The 16,482-nt window shown below is 37.6% G+C and overlaps 1 non-coding gene across 1 annotated transcript; it reads left to right on the top strand.

Moving 5' to 3' along the window:
• The first annotated feature begins 15,439 nt into the window (after nucleotides 1-15,439).
• Trnal-uaa lies at nucleotides 15,440-15,523 on the top strand. The gene has a single exon. It is a non-coding gene; the product is annotated as a tRNA-Leu (tRNA).
• Nucleotides 15,524-16,482: the final 959 nt, after the last annotated feature.

Below are 16,482 nucleotides of genomic sequence, written 5' to 3'. Positions count from 1 at the left end.
GGGCAAATGGCACTACATGCTCTTCAAGAATGTTCCTTATATACTTATCAGCATTCATAGCTCCATTATCAACGACCACTAGGTCTGTGCGAGCAGTCAACGACGTCTGTATACAAGGGAACGTCGATCACAATGGTAGAGGCAGAATCTAGACTCGTGTGTGAAGAGTACTCTTTCCCAATCGGCCTCTTCCCAATGGATTTGCTCTCTCGCAAAATCCAAACGCGCCCTTCGATGGGCTGGAGTAAGAGCTGGGCCTATTGCCGCGACACGAGGCCTTAAATCATATTCTCTGAGGCGATTTCTTATTGTCTGAGTGCTAATTTGCACCTCATGAGTTTGCTCAAGCTGAATTTGAAGGAGGCGAGCGGTTGCAAACCGTTGTCTCAACGAAGAAACTCTCAAGTAACGTTCTTGAATGGCAGTTGTTACCCGTGGTCTACCCTGTCCTGGTCTTCGGACATTCATACCTGTGTCCCTGAATCGCTGCAACATTCTGGACACACTTGTATGGGAAACTCCAAACCTTTCTGCAATTCTTGTGTATGTCCACCCTTCTTCCCGCAAAACTACCGCTTGGGCACATTCCTCTTGTAGAAAATCAAACGAAAGAAAAACTATTGATCACTAGAATTGATCGAGAACAACTTACAATGATTTGAGTTATATTCATCTCAATAGCAAAAGAAGTAAACATTAATGTCTCCACATAAGGTTTACTGGTACGTGGAGATAAGCAGTAACAATTTTTATAGACCCTGCATAAATGAAATTTCAATATTGTAAAGCATATTCGCTTTATAAAACAGGGAAAATCTGGCCTTCTAGATCACCAATGCTAGTCGAACAGCCTCATTACAAATAAAGCTGCTTCTCAATTCAATATTCACTATGGTTGTAAAAAACGATCAACTTAATTCGCATGATTAGATTCCTCGCTAATGACAAGAAAGAAGACATCGACGATTTAAAAATTGAAAAAGACCGTCATCATCCTATCAAATATCAATCATCCCTCAACAGATACTTCCAATTAATCTGCCGAAAGGTGCCTGTAATCATCCCCTAATCAAAGGTTGCAAATTTCACGTTTTCCTTCTATTAGGCCCGATCCTCAGTTTTCTCAGGGACGGCAAACTTGGGGAAAGTTGAATCGGGTAAGATCCAGCGACCCCAAGCAAAAATCGGCCATCTTTGGAGAGTGAGGCTGAATAGGAGGGTAGTTCCCTAATCTTGAACTAATTCACCCTATTAAAGGAAGTCTACACCCCTCGGGTTACGTCTCAAAAGAGAAATTAGGATGGACTTTTATTGCTACCCTGAATCAACATAAAACTTGTCAGTGTTCTTTGATATCCTGATCATTTTCCACTTCGTGATCTCGATGTTATGACGGTCTTGAAGGCGTGTCTTAAAATGATAATGAAGGAATGTATACCAGGGGTATAAGTTGATTATTGAGGATATACATTGGAATATCAAAATTGCACATTTTTTAAGCTCTGCAACGTTAAATTTCAGCCCCTATTTCCAAAGATTTTCGAGATTACTGTGGTACAAATAATGATTCTATTGAATGTCATCATATGCACTATTCTTGATTTCTTTCCTGTTTTTTTAAGAGAAACTATATTTTCAATATAGATTTTTTCTGAGGCTGTGAGAAAAACTTGTGACTTGGCAATGAAGTAAAAACTGACACTAAGGAAAAAACCCAACAGCAAAAGACACGTACGTTAATATCCACAAAATTTTCGCTCACATTTCCGCCCAAAATGATATTTTATTACTCATCCCCACGTCCGAGGCATCAACCACCCCCTTTCCCTCATATCTCCGTATTTTAAAACAGTCGAAATTAATGGCCGCAACCAGTTACTCCTATGAAACATCAAAAGGCACTAAGAATCCGCTCAATCATCCTGCCCAGCGGAGGGGTAAAGTTGATTTTGTCAAAACACGGTATACATTTTAATTAGGTGTCCCAAAATTTCTTTACACCCCTGGCCTCGCATTTTAATCCGCCCTGGAAGGACTGCGCACTTACATGTAATAATGGTAAATGGGAAATGATGTTGGGGTGCAAAAATTAACAGATGTGCCTAACAGACGGTGTTAATGCTCGTAATAGCGCATCCTCGAGGGATGTGAACCCGCTGAATGCTCCTGGTTGGGCTCGGTTTAGGAGGGCATTTAACCATCGGGATGGTTTTGAATTGCGATCGCAATTTGGGATTTGGTACACTGTATATCTTCAAAAAAACCTCGCCTATTTTAGGCATTGGTTCAATATTTTTCTTCTCTATACAGGGTGTCCCAGGAATAATTTCGGATATAGGTACCTCAATATAAGACAAAAAGTTCCTATGGAGTACTGAGTTGAAGTTTCGTCGTTTCAAAGATGAAAACTCGATTATGGATTTATTTGATTTTTTCAGAGAGACAGAGATAAACAAATGACATTCTGAAGTGGTACATGTATTTGTCATATAGAACTAATTTTTCTACAAACTTTATCGCCTTTCAACCGTCAGTTTTCAAAGGAAACTAACTGCCTTTTCAATGCATACTTTTTAACGAGGGTATTTGAAGCCTGGAAAGTTAGGGTAGAAAATCAAAAAGGGTAGTCGATTTCACCCCTTCCCTTTAGCTATGAAGGATGAGTGAGAGAATTAGTTTCAGGTACATCTTTATTCGAAAAACACCTATGGAAAATTTCATTTGTTCATCTTGGTCCTAGCTTTGAAAATTTATTGAATCCAAAACCAAGTCTTCGTCTTTGAAGCAACTTAACTCTTCAACGATGTTTTTCTAGACTTACAGGGTGAGTCTTTGACAAATATTTTAACAATAGATTCTTGATGTCAAAAGACACATTTCCCCCTACACCATTTTTTTCGGACCTGATGAAAAGCGATAGCCATCTTAAGTTTTCATAATGAGCTGTGCCACCTCTGGAAAAACAAAATTGTCTTCAGAATCACTAGCTGAATCTGTAATACTACACATCCGTGGAACTTTAAACAGCATTGTATTCAGCCAAGGAATCCAATTTTTCTAATTTCACAGATATTTTTAAAATTAATATGAAGAATACTCTTATTTTACAAAACGTTCAATCATTCTTTATGTAGCGTCCAATTGAGTTGGGTTCTTTGAATTTTTGGTATTTTTATGGTACGTAATGGTCATAATGAGGAAACTAGAAGACGTGGGAGATTTCTTGTATTCGAAAAAGATTAATCAAATACATTAAAAACTATATTCCGAAATTCATTTCATTCGATGAAGCCCTTTGTGAGAAAAATAAAATAACATTTTTTATGGTTTTTCAACAACCTGTATCTTTTTAACCCAGCCGTAAAAGAAAAAAGTAATTCTTTTGACCTTAAGAATCTACTGTTAAAATATTTGTACGAATCAAATACTCACTCTGTATAAATAGGGAAATGAATTAAATTTTTCAGAGAGGTTTCTCGATGAGCGTTTTACATCCCCAAATAAGCATCAGGGAGTCTTTCACTTGTACATATATTTCGACAGAAGATACCTAAGGTCACAAGAAACTGTTGATAACATAGGTACAGGCTGTTGAAAATTAATAAAAAAATTTAATTCTGAGTTATATCTCGGTGAAATTCAGAGAAAGCAAGAATATTTGACCATTTTATAAAATAAAAGTATTTTTTGTCTTTCATGTCACCTAGTATAACTTTCCAACATATCATGAGTGGAGCATTTCCCATAATTCTCAATTTTCCATCTGAATTGTCCCACCACCCGCAAGAAAACCCTAAAAAGTATATCACCATCAATACCCAGAAGCATCTGCCTTTCAAGTCACGTCACATAAAAGTTTTGACGCGAATTTACATAAAACAAATGACTGCGCTCGTCCATACGAAAAGTTGGCTAATATTTCAGTTTCTATATCTTGCCACCTACAACGCGAACATTTATTTCCCGAGGGATTGGCGGGCAACAAGGCCGATATGACAACCTATCGGCCCTTGTTTCTTCCCTTTTTTGCGCTAGACCTGTATCTTAATTTAAAAGTGTCAATTCTTACCGCGAGGGGAGGTGACGTGTATGAAATTGGCGAATATTTCTAGTTCAGAGGGGTGGCTGAGGCTTAGCGAATTCTTGGAAATTCGCAGACCTGAGAAGGTGGAAAATGGTATTATTACATCCATTTTTTCATGCATTTTCGAACAGCCCGTTTCTTCTCAACCGAATTAGAGAAAAGATAAAGCGAAAAAGTATTTCTTTTAATTTTCTGTTAAATTATATGCCCAGAAAAGAAGACCGCAGCTTTGGTATCCAAATAAAAACTCTAAACGTTTCGAAAAGTCCATCATCTGGAGTAACGATCCGTAAAACACAATTCATCTCAATCTCCATCTTCCCCATTGATCCCGTCCATATATTTTCTCCACAATAAACAGCATCCATTACATAAGCGGCCGCGCATAGCAGATATTCACATAGCTCGCAAAATACCGCCATTCAAAAAGAACGTTCTCCCATTCATAAACAAAATAAACAATAAATCAGCATGTATGTATGGCAACAGAACATAAGCCGCGTACTGTATCAATTCCCAAAACACACGCTACATCTTACAGCTGAGACGCACGCATGATCGAGCCAAAAAGGCCTCGATGCTACCTGATTTGGTTCCTCTTGTGCAACAATCTTTATGCGAAGTAGATCATCCCATTGTTCGTTATTGTTTGCCATTGTTGCCTGTACAAACAACGACACCCTGGGGTGAAATAATCTTGCTTAAGTACATACTTCAGTTAATCTGTTGAATATTTTTAATTTTGGGGATTTGCCGGATCTGGCGTGATTGTTTGCTGAGCCAACAGAGGGATGAAAAAGGCTACGGCCCTAATTAAGACGTTTCACAGAATTTGTTGCTCTTGTTTCCGCCATTAAGGATTCTATGCTGAAGTACATAGAATCATAATTTGAGCTCTATGAGATGCGTCCTTAATTTTTTCAAATAAATGATATTTTTGGTTCTATCTCACAAACAGTTTTAAAGAATGAAATAAATTTCACAATATAGTTTTTCAATAATCTGATGGATCTTTTTCGAACATAAGATATCAACAACGTCTTCCACCATTCCACCATCACCATTACGTACCATAAAAATACCAAAAATTCAAAGAAACCAGCTCTTGAAACTAAGTTGGACGCTATCTTATGAATATTTTAACGTTTTGCAAATAAAAGTATTCTTCATATTTTCTCATATAATGCGCCGTTTTCGAGTAATTTGATGTTCAAAAATTAAAAAGTTTGGGTGAAATTTGAAAATTTGGAACTTTGACCGAATGCAACTCTTTTTAAAAGATCCACAGATGTGTAGTGTCACAGAGTAGGCTTCTTATTCAGAAGGTAATTTTGTTTTTCCAGAAGTGGTATACCTCATTACGAAAACTTAAAATGGCTATAGATATCCTTTTATCAGGGCCGAATCGGAAAAAATGGTAAAGGAAAAAAGTGTTTCTCTTGGCCTGAAGAATCTATTGTTTTTTACTCCTCTCCTAGGATACTAAGTGCAAAAAATTGTAGATTCCAGAGAACCCTCTTCTTTCAGATTTTCATCGTTGAAATGGCTTTCTTCAAAAATTGTAAATTTCTGTTATATTGTCCGATCCAATTGGACACTTTAGGCTCTATAATTCATAAAAGTTGTATTGTCGATTCTAGAAAATTAAATAGTTGATATTTAAATGCAGAATTCCAGAGTTTTTCAAAGCAAACTAGAAAATTATGAATGAAAAAATAAAAAATTTCGATTTTCTCGAAAACAGTGTCAGATGCCAGAAAGTTTGGTATGGAAATATAAGTTTTCGAACACTCTGAATCTATTGCGAGCAATTTCGAAAGCCTTTCTCTCTCCGTCTAGATTTTCATCGTTCAAATCTTTTATATAGTCCTTTTCAGTTGAGACTTTTTACTCTATAAACAGCATTGCCAAACTGAGAACACAAAATGGATTTCAAAGATCTCGAAATTTCAGGTCAAAAATGAACAAGGGTTTGACCCCAATGAAATGAGCTTTTTGGATATGAAGATCATGGAACGAACAGCTGAAACAGAGAAACAAAAAAAATTCACAAGTTCCAGGTAGGTAGTTACAATATTTGCTAAAATAACCTAATTTTGAAACCTTGATGCACAACGAATAATATCAAAAAAGTAATTAAAATAACGTTTCTTTCGAGAAATCATAAGGGATGAAAAACGTGTATAATTCATCCGATAACGTCACGTAATATACTCGGAAGTTAACGTCAATAACAATTAAAAAAATAATTTCACGACTCGCTTTCAATTAAATTAATTATCGGCCAGTTGTAAAGCAACCTCTACACTATATTGCCGGCCCCGTGAATGAAAAACTGGAAAATTGCGTGACCCCAAGCTGCGATAATCGACGCCAGATAAAGAAGTTTCAAAGTACCCTTCATAAAAATACCGTTTTGCGTGTTTCCGAATTGAAACCATCATCTAATTAACGCTTTATTAGAGTGGTGCTCTGTCTTCTTTCAATTAATTACCCACTCAGCCGGAGAGCGGCCTAATCGAAATGTTATGTTTGTCGTTTCGTTTTGATAGACCCATTTTAATTTTCCCCGTTTCGATAGTTTTGATTTTACGGTTTTGGCGCAGATGGCTCTGCGTCATTAGTAGTTGGGGAGCCCAAGAGCGACATTCTTATTCTTGTTTTGAAGCTAATGGTTCTAGAATAACGAAAAAAATATAATTTTTTATGGTTTTTCCACAGCCTGTACATTTGATTTTTTGATTTGGAAAAAATGATGAGGAAAAAGTGTTTCTTTTGACCTCAACAATCTACTGTTAAAATATTTGTATGAGTCAAAGACTCAACCTTTTTCTTACAGAGAGGAGCAAATATGTCTTATTGAAACCAATTTTCAGACCACTTATAATCATCTGATTGTTTTGAAATTTTCCAGGTGTTCACCTGAATTTATATCCAGGTGAATTTAAGATGGCGTCTCCAATACTTATGGTGGACGAGTTTTCATGATTGATGATGATCATGATGATGATTCCTTCGTTAATATTGAAAAATTCGAGAAATGACAAGAAGACAAGACTGAAATTTAGGCAATAAGATATTTTGAAAAAATCAGAAACCCTGATTACATATAAACGGAATAAAAGGGAAAAATATTAAGGAAAGAATGAAGATAAATGTAAAATTTCCTGACCTCCATACGATCTTACTCGTATTTCCTTTTTTGAGGGATTAGCAAGAAAAAATTATTTTCACTTTTTAGCGCAGGTGTTGAAGTTTCTTTCATGTTTCATGGGATTTTGATTTTGAATTGTAAGGGTTGAATTTTCAAGGTTTTTTCTACCCTATCTAACAAGTTGAATAAAATAATAAACAAAAAATCAGAGAACAGCTTGCCGTAACGTTGGAACGAAATAAAAAGCGTATTTTTCCGGAATCGGCTAACCATCCCTTAACGGGGGGCGGCTTGGGGGCATGAAGGGGGGGACGGTAGGCATCACGCGAACTGTTAATTTCAGTTGTCCGACAAAACGGTAATATCGAACCGCGGGTAGGCAATGCCATTGGCGAGCATGTGCTTTTAGGCTAATGAAATGATATTAAATGCGCCAATCAGAAATAGCTTTAGATACAACTAGTGGACTGATTGCCACACGCGTCCATATTTTCCGGCTCTACAACGAATCTATTAGCCTGGCTTTCAGGGCTCATTTACGTATTAGCTATTAGTTTTAATTTGAAACGTCGACTAGCATTCGAATTTCCGCATCGATATTTTGCGCCGATTTGTGTTATGGAGTCTGTTCAGGCTAATCCGGAATAGGTCATGAAAAAATCAAGGGAGATTTTCATGAGCCGCTTGATACACAAGCAATTATGATATGTAATTCTGAAGGCTTCAGTTTACCTTTAGAAAAAAAGCCTAGGATTGTAATCGCATCTTATCAATGCGCGGAAGCTAAGCAAAGCGCAAAGCTATCGGGAGAGAAATATCTTGCATTTTGTCTAGCACACTAACATTTAAATATTTATGAACTTACTAGCAGATTGTACAGGGTGTCCCAGGATTAATGAGAATGAATTCGGATATAGGTTCAAAACCTCAAAACAAGACGAAAAAATTCTATGGAGGTATGTCTGGAAACGTTTAGTTGAAAAGTTACGAGGATATAATGAAAAATTCTTTGCCTGCAACGTCTCTAGACCTTTCCAAAAAAATGTTTTTGCTTGCTCTGCAAACCAGACCTCCACAGCTTTCATTACCTCCTCGTTGGAAGAAAATTTACGACCGTTTAAACTTTTTTTCAGTTGAGGAAAGAGATGATAGTCAGATGGAACCAAATCTGGTGAATAAGGAGTAATTCAAACCGTAAATCACGAAGTTTTTGCATGGCAACATAAGTTTTGTGTGCAGGGGCGTTGTCCTGCAAAAACAAAACACCTTTGGATAGCTTTCCGCGTCTTTTCTCTTTGATTTTTTCCCGTAGAGTGGTCAGTAATGTCGAATAGTAATCTCCGGTTATTGTTTTACTCTTATCGAAAAAATCAATCATGATTATTACATGACAATCCCAAAAAACTGAAGCAAGAACTTTTCCAGCAGATTTTTGGACACGAAACTTCTTAGGTCTTGGAGAACCAGAGTGTCGCCATTCCATCGATTGTTACTTTGTTTCTGGATAGTAGAAATGTACCCAAGTCTCATCCATAGTAACAATTCGGTTTAAGAAGTCTACATCGTTTTCAAATCGAGCACAGATCGAACGCGATGCTTCTACCCTTGCAGGCTTTTGGTCAACATTCAAACATTTGGGGATCCATTTTGCAACAATTTTTCTCATGGCCAAATTGAGATGAACTACATAATGAACGCGTTCGTATGAAATATTCAGTGCTTCAGATATCAGTTTTAGCCCAATTCGACGGTCTGATAAAATCATATCATGAACTGCATCGATATTTTCGGGGACTGACACAGAAACTGGCCTTCCCGATCAGTCATCATTTTCAATGGAAAATTTACCTTTTTTGAAGCTTGCAGTCCAATTTTTCACGGTCGCATACGAAGGACATTGATCACCAAGGGTATTAAGCATATCTTCGTAAATCTGCTTACCTCTTAACCCTTTTGAATACTTGATGATGGCTCGATACTCCAATTTTTCGATTTTCACAATTTCGGTGGACATCTTTCTTTTAATTTATTGCGTAACTATGGTTTACTTTTTTGACCTCAAACTTCACACTGACACTTCTAATGAGTTATTGTTGGTTGTTATGGTAACGCAATATTTTTTTATGCGTGGATCTGGTCTAGGCTAACTAGATATCAATAGATCCTCGTACGTTGTTCAAAGATGGAGACTGGGTTATGGATTTATTCAAGTTTTTCAAAGTAGAACCAAGATGAATGAATGAAATTTTGCATAGCTATTCATCGAATAGAGAACAACAATCCCGAACGCTAACTTGGACGGTTACCTTTGAAAAAATTTAGAGCAGAAGCTAATAATTACGTTAAGACACAAAATATCTATCTTCCTCTGAAATTCATTCTTTTTCTCCTAGGGTGAATAGCTTGTGATTGCAAGTATAGAAAAAATAAAAGCTCCTGATGATGATCCATATCTGTTGAATAGTCGAATAAGTACATGGCCACCCCTGCCCTTTCAAATCAAGCCTTTCAACGTGCAAGTCGATACAAAACCCGAAAAAACACCCGATACATGCCTCAAACACAACAATTGCGAACATAAACTTTAAAAAAGCTCTTTCGTTAATGGAAAACGTGCGGATTATTCGACAGGCTAATGTAATTTGTTCATCTCTACATATTTACTAGATTTTTGCGTGACTTGCGTTTTTTTCAAAGGCACGCGGAGCTTTATTATTTTGTGGCTTTTATCTTCTCGTTAATTATTTTTATGAATCCTCGCATACTCGGGTTCTTCGCTGCCGAGGACAGGAAACAAAACATTGCCATATACTCGGAGCTTATCAATTTTATTTGTTCGCTTTGAAAGGGGTGAAAACGACGATTTTTTTTTCTTACTTTAGTCGTTCCTTCGAAATGGGAAAGCTTTCGTATCAGAAATGAATAAGCATTGCATGGTTTTATCTTACAATTAATCTCCAATGAGTTGAGAGATAACTTCTTCTGTACAGAAACTGAAATTCATCATCCTGTCCTTTTTTTTATCTTAAACTCATTCATTCATATTCGAATTTAATTTATATTTTTTGGTCTTTTTGTAGGCGTGAATCTTTCCCTTTCGTCGTATGTTTTGAAGTTTCTAAGCATCTTGCTAACTATACAAAACTTAATTTCTCAATACGGTAAGAACCTTTCGAAAATACATCATAGGCGAAGTCTAGCGTCCATACACGGAAGTGAAAATGAAGTTTTTATATCGAAGACCACGAGGGGTAGAAACCCTCCTAAAACCAACCCACAGACTACAAACCCCTGTAGAGACTGTGATATGATCGAAGATAAAAATTTAAGACACTTTGAAATCAACAGATGGCACTCAAAATCAATAGTGCCATCTACTGAGGGTTAGCTTTACTGCTAGATAGAAACCTCTTCATGATGGCTATAATGAAAGAATCTGTGGATAGATGGCAGTGAACTTTGACACCGCCATCTGTAATTGTTAGCATGCATTTCATCTGTTTTCATTAGAAGAAAATAGATTTCTGCAAGTCGCTACAGATTTCATCTGTGATTTCTTTTAATTTTGGTCAAAAAGTTTAGATGGTGAAACAGGTATGAAACTTTTTGATGAGTAATTTGGAAGTGGTCACCTTGAAACAACCTTTTTTCCGAGGCTTCACATAGAAATGGGATAACATGACTATGAACTTCAAAGAAATTAATTTGTCTTCTGTTCCTTGATGGTTGAGTTTGATACAGAAGAACGTGCTCCTTTGAATTTCTTTCTGTTCATCACCTTTCAAAGAAACATTGTTCAATATCTAGTATAAATCGTTTTTCAAGGTTCAATACTTACCCTAAGAAAATAAGGTGTGTAATTGATTGAAAGGAAATAACAGTAGTATAGTTCATTCAATGGAATATTTCAATAAAGGTTTATTCGATAAAATAATGAATGAATTGTCATACCTAACTGAAATACATAAACTTAAAAATAAAATACCTTTATTATACATATACGAAAATATATAATGATATCAATCCCTCTGTAAACTATATATTTTCGTCTCAGTCTTGATGGCTAACTGGATTAACTAGTCGAGAAATGATTTCCTTGATTCTCTGCAATTCGCTCAGCCTATTGTTTTGAAATTCCTCGAATTCTTTTATTTCACCGATTTCACTCCGAAGTTTAACTATTCTGTTGTATTTTTCCTTTCCACATTTGTCCAAGTTGCTGATATCGGGAGTTTGAGGTAAGTTGAGAATTGGTCTTGGCGCACATCTTTGCCTAAGGACGTTCTGCGCTATTTCCATAACTTCCCTCTTCAAGATGCCCTCTTGTTCCTCCAGTACTTCTTTGATTTTGGCAAGTTTCGCCACATACTCATGTTGATCGGACAGCTCGTGACGGATGTAGGCGAATCTGGTATTCACACTGTCCAGTTTTTTACGCATGGTCAATATTTTATTCGTCATTATTATCAATTTGTCGTCCACAGGTGTGGCTTCGTTAGATAGCATTTTGGGTTCTTCCTATTACTATCGGGTTATTATTTTCGATTGGAAATACGACTGATTTGGTTATCTGCAGTCTTTTTGACAAGTTGATGACGTTTGTTCGATTATCATGAGCTACGGACTGTAGATGGGTTGATTTTCTTGGAATTTACGAAAGAGACTTTTGCGCACATGTGGATAGAGATAAGGATACGTTGAGTTCAGTTTGAAAGTCTTTGCCAAATACATTCGAAGGGTATCCAACGGTTTGGTGGCATTGGAATGATAAGTTCGATCACCCTTGGTGCTGATGCAAACTACTCTTCGAAGGCAGCTCTATCTTTGGTTTTTTCGGTTGCTGAATATTGTTGCCCCCTTTGGGTTAATAGTGCTCATATGCAAAAAATTAATGCTCAGCTAAATCTTTCTATGATAATTATAACTGGAACTATTGAATCTTCACCTATCACCATCCGATGCACTCTCCTCAGTGAAAATTGCAAAAAAACAAAAGAAGTTCAGAGAACTCGTGGTCTCCAAAAGTTAAGCCCTGTCGAAAAATTGTCGCAAACTTCACTTTCCGCTTATTCTAGATGCCCTTCGTTTTTAGAGACAATTTCCAGCTTTTTAGCAATTTTTAGGGAGCACTGCTCTTTCGACCTAATTTGCCTATGTTATACAGGGTGACCATTTAAAAACTTGCCAGGCCAATTACGTCTCGACAAGGTTGTTTTTAAAGAAAAAGCTGGAATAGGTAAATTTTTATTCGGAGGGGGCATATTTTGAGCAGAATTGTAAGCCGAAATCTCCTCAACCCTAGGTGTAGGTGCTATTATCCCTAAATACTTCATAGGAATAGGGGGTGAGCTAAACCTCAATTGGAAGAAAATAAGTCCCTCTACATAATACAAGTTTTCAAATTGTCAGCCCCTGTAACTACTTCAAGCACTCAATAAAAATTTGCAAACCGTAGTATTCATGTAGAGGGTCAAGTGATCTTTCAATTGAGGTATAGCCCATCCCCTATTCTCTATCTCCATATGGAATTTAGGGGTGTTAGCTCCTACACCTAGTGTTGAGGAGATTTCGGCTTACAATTCTGCTCAAAATATGTCCCCAAACGAATAGAAATTGACCTGTTTCGGCATTTTCTCTGAAATCATCCTTGTCGTGTCATAATTGGACTGTCAAGTTTTCAAATTTTCACCCTGTATTATTGTATCATATCAATAATGAAGACAACAATTCAATGAAATGTACATTGCAGTGATAAACGTTTCACGAATAAATAATAAACGTTTGAACCTGGTTATGGGGTCTTTAAACGAAACCGCTGCGTCGCTTTGAGGAATATTTCCAATTATCATCAGGGATACGCCACCTATGCCACCAAGACTGAACCAAGCTTCACTTACTCTGCAGAATCCTACACCCTTCCTTGACTCCCAGACATAACACTACCTACAGTGACTCTAACGAGACAGTGGTCTCGTTTTTCATCGTTTTAGCAAGAATATGGCGGATTTGGTCACGTGACGCGACGTGAGCCAATCCGCATTCCGAATTAGACATCATAGCATTGAAATCTGTGCTTTTAATCCGCCATATTCTTGCTAAACTTCCAATTGTTGCCACTGTGTTTGATAGAGTCACTGTAACACTACCCTGCAGTCAACGAAAGTACAACTATTCGTTCAGAAACTGCAGGAGTGTTTAAGGGTTCGCTCGCAAGACAGCATTTGATCAAGAAATAAGTGAACTGGAGCAGATAGAGTCATTCGGGGTAACTGAGCGCAGTGGGTAAGTGTGCGCAGTGCGTATATCTCGACTATGCAATGTATGAAAGAGGGGTTCATTTGGGTGAAGCAAGGGCGCAGAATCGCCATATTAGTTTTTCATAGGAGTGCGCCGTGCCACGTTTCTTTAACTTTTTATTTGCAATCAATCAAATTCACTAGTTTTCTTGTTAATTTTTAGCATCTCTGCACATTCTGCCAGGTCCAAGTTCCGAGTCCCTCAGTGTTAAACAATATTTTATTCGATCATGGGCATATTAATCTGAATATATAATAAAAAATTTTAGGTTCTCTTAGCTGCTCAACTCTATAAGAACGTAAATTCAAATTTTGGCTTACTGGGGAAAGTGTGCGCGGGTAAGTGTGCGCATAGATTCATTATATGGGCATTAGTTCAGTGAGGAATAAATTATGACATTGTTGATTTTCTTTGTCAAGATCAATATTGTCCTATTTGTTCAGAAAAATATGAAGAGCCACCAACAGGGGATGGGAATGTATCAAGTGTTGTGTTCACCAAGAATTGTGGCACGAACAATAATACACTGCTTGTAAAAAGGCGCTTCTGTATTGACAATAAACAGAATTTCTCTAATATTGTAACATTTTGATGACATTATTTTGTAATTTGTTTTGATTGTGTGGTTCACTAAGCACTGCGTTCACTTACCCCGTGAGGGTGCGCACACTTACCCGCAATACGGGGCATGTGAACGCACTCCGACTTTCACTATTAAATTTTTTTTTGCGGAAAAAAAACGTTTTTGTTTGTTTGCTTTTTGATGTTTTCTTATAGATTAGAAAATTCTCTATCTTATGAATATGTTTTAATTTTGCTGGTTTCAACATTTGAAACAGGGTATGGCTTGAAAGGCAAAAGTGCGCACAGTTTCCCCGAATGACTCTAAATGATATTTACGTGGTACTGTGTGTTAGAGTTAACTTTTTTCATCTTTGACATATCGATTAAACAGTGCCTTTGTCTGATAGCGAGAGACACCCTGTACTCACAAGGGCCAAGGCACCGGTCTCCAACGGCAACGGCGTCGGTGACAAAACGGAATCTACGGAGGTGCAGCATCAGTACACCGGAGCAAGTTAGACTAATTATGAAGGTAATTAGGATAAGCTGGCACGGTTAGTTAGGGCGGCCATCGTTGGGCTGCCATTGTGCCGATGCTGCGGTAATTGGCGAGAGTTATGGCCCGTTTATATTGTCGCGAAGACGATAATTGCCAACTTATCTGAGACGCGTATTTAACCTCACCATGGGAGCGGTGGCTGCGGCAGCGTAGTTCGCCGTATTACAAGACGGAGGCTATTGTTGTCGCCGAGGCTAACCCTTGCCTCTTGTTAGGGCGACACGAAGATCGTTGGTTGAATAATGAATTGACGAGCGTTGTTAAAATCTCGAAAATGAAGAGCGACAGCTTGATCGAAAGGAATATGAAACGTCACTGGAAAATTATGACGGTTTCAAATGTGGCCTACTGAAAATTCAACTACTTAAATATGGAATTAAGAACATTTCAGCTCAGCCGATAAAACTTACAACTAAAAGAAGTCCAAATCCTTTCCCAATATTTTTATTATCTAAATGTCTAACCTATCCGCCATTAACTCCATGATAAATTGTAAACCTCAGTAATGGCGACTATTTGTGGCGCCAATTACTAAAACCATAGATAAAGATAAGTTAAATATAAGTAAGAAGATAACTCTCCAACCTATCCAAAACTGATTGAAACTGATACTTATAGCTCATTATTTGAAGCTGAAGCGTAAAGAGCCAATTCTGTAATTGCTTACGGATTCGGGTTTAGAAGGAATAAGAATTAATAGTTGAAATATAGTATAAATATTACTTAAAACAACATTTTCCTGCTTTGATTATATAACGCAGTTTTACCTAGATATTCCATCGTCAGGTTGGCCGAGCGGTCTAAGGCGCCAGATTTAAGCTCTGGTTCCCGAAAGGGAGCGTGGGTTCGAACCCCACACCTGACATTCCTTTTTTTCTTTTGTTCAATTTGTAAATTTCAGTTTTTTCCCAACAATTCGTAGTTCCTCACCAAATTTTCATCAATTCACATGAATATAACTCAAAACCACCTGACAATAAGAAATCGCCTCAGAGAATATGATTTAAAGCCCGTTTGCAACAGCCGAGAATTCTCTGGAGAATTCTCTACAAAATTCTCGCAAGAAAAGGGCGGAGACTATTTAGTACGCAACTGAACAGAGAATTCTACCGAAAGTGCGTATGTAACGGTACATAATTCACGGCGCATGAAATCTCGAGTAAATTTTCTAGAGAATTCTCGGCTGTTGCAAACGGGCTTTAGGCCTAGTGTCGCGGCAAGAGGCCCAGCTCTTACCCCAGCCCATCGAAGGGCGCGTTTGGATTTTGCGAGAGAGCATATCCATTGGGAAGAGGCCGATTGGGTTGAAGTTCTCTTCACAGATGAGTCTAGATTCTACCTCTACCATTGTGATCGACGTTCCCTTGTATACAGACGTCCACATGAAAGATATGCTCAGTGCAATTTCCTGAATACTACTGGTTTCGTGGGAGGATCGATTATGGTATAGGCTGGAATATCTTTGACTGCTCGCACAGACCTAGTGGTCGTTGATAATGGAGCTATGAATGCTGATAAGTATATAAGGAACCTTTTTGAAGAGCATGTAGTGCCATTTGCCCCATACATTGGTGAAAATTTCATTTTTATGGACGATAATGCCAGACTCCATCGTGCGCGCATCGTTCAGGAGTATACCTTGAAGAGGTTGAAGTCTCTCGAATGGAATGGCCAGCAAGAAGTCCAGATCTCAATCCGATTGAGCAGGTTTGGGACAACCTCAATAGAAGGCTGAGAAGTTCAGAAAATCATCCAGCTACTCTTAATGACTTAGGAATCCAACTCGGAGAAATCTGGGAAGTATTAGATCAGAACATTTTAAGA

This window comes from Coccinella septempunctata, chromosome 5 (genome assembly GCF_907165205.1).
Source record: "Coccinella septempunctata chromosome 5, icCocSept1.1, whole genome shotgun sequence".
Lineage (NCBI taxonomy): Eukaryota > Metazoa > Arthropoda > Insecta > Coleoptera > Coccinellidae > Coccinella > Coccinella septempunctata.
Note: the sequence above shows the minus strand (reverse complement) of the source record. Positions and strands in the feature narration are given on the sequence as shown.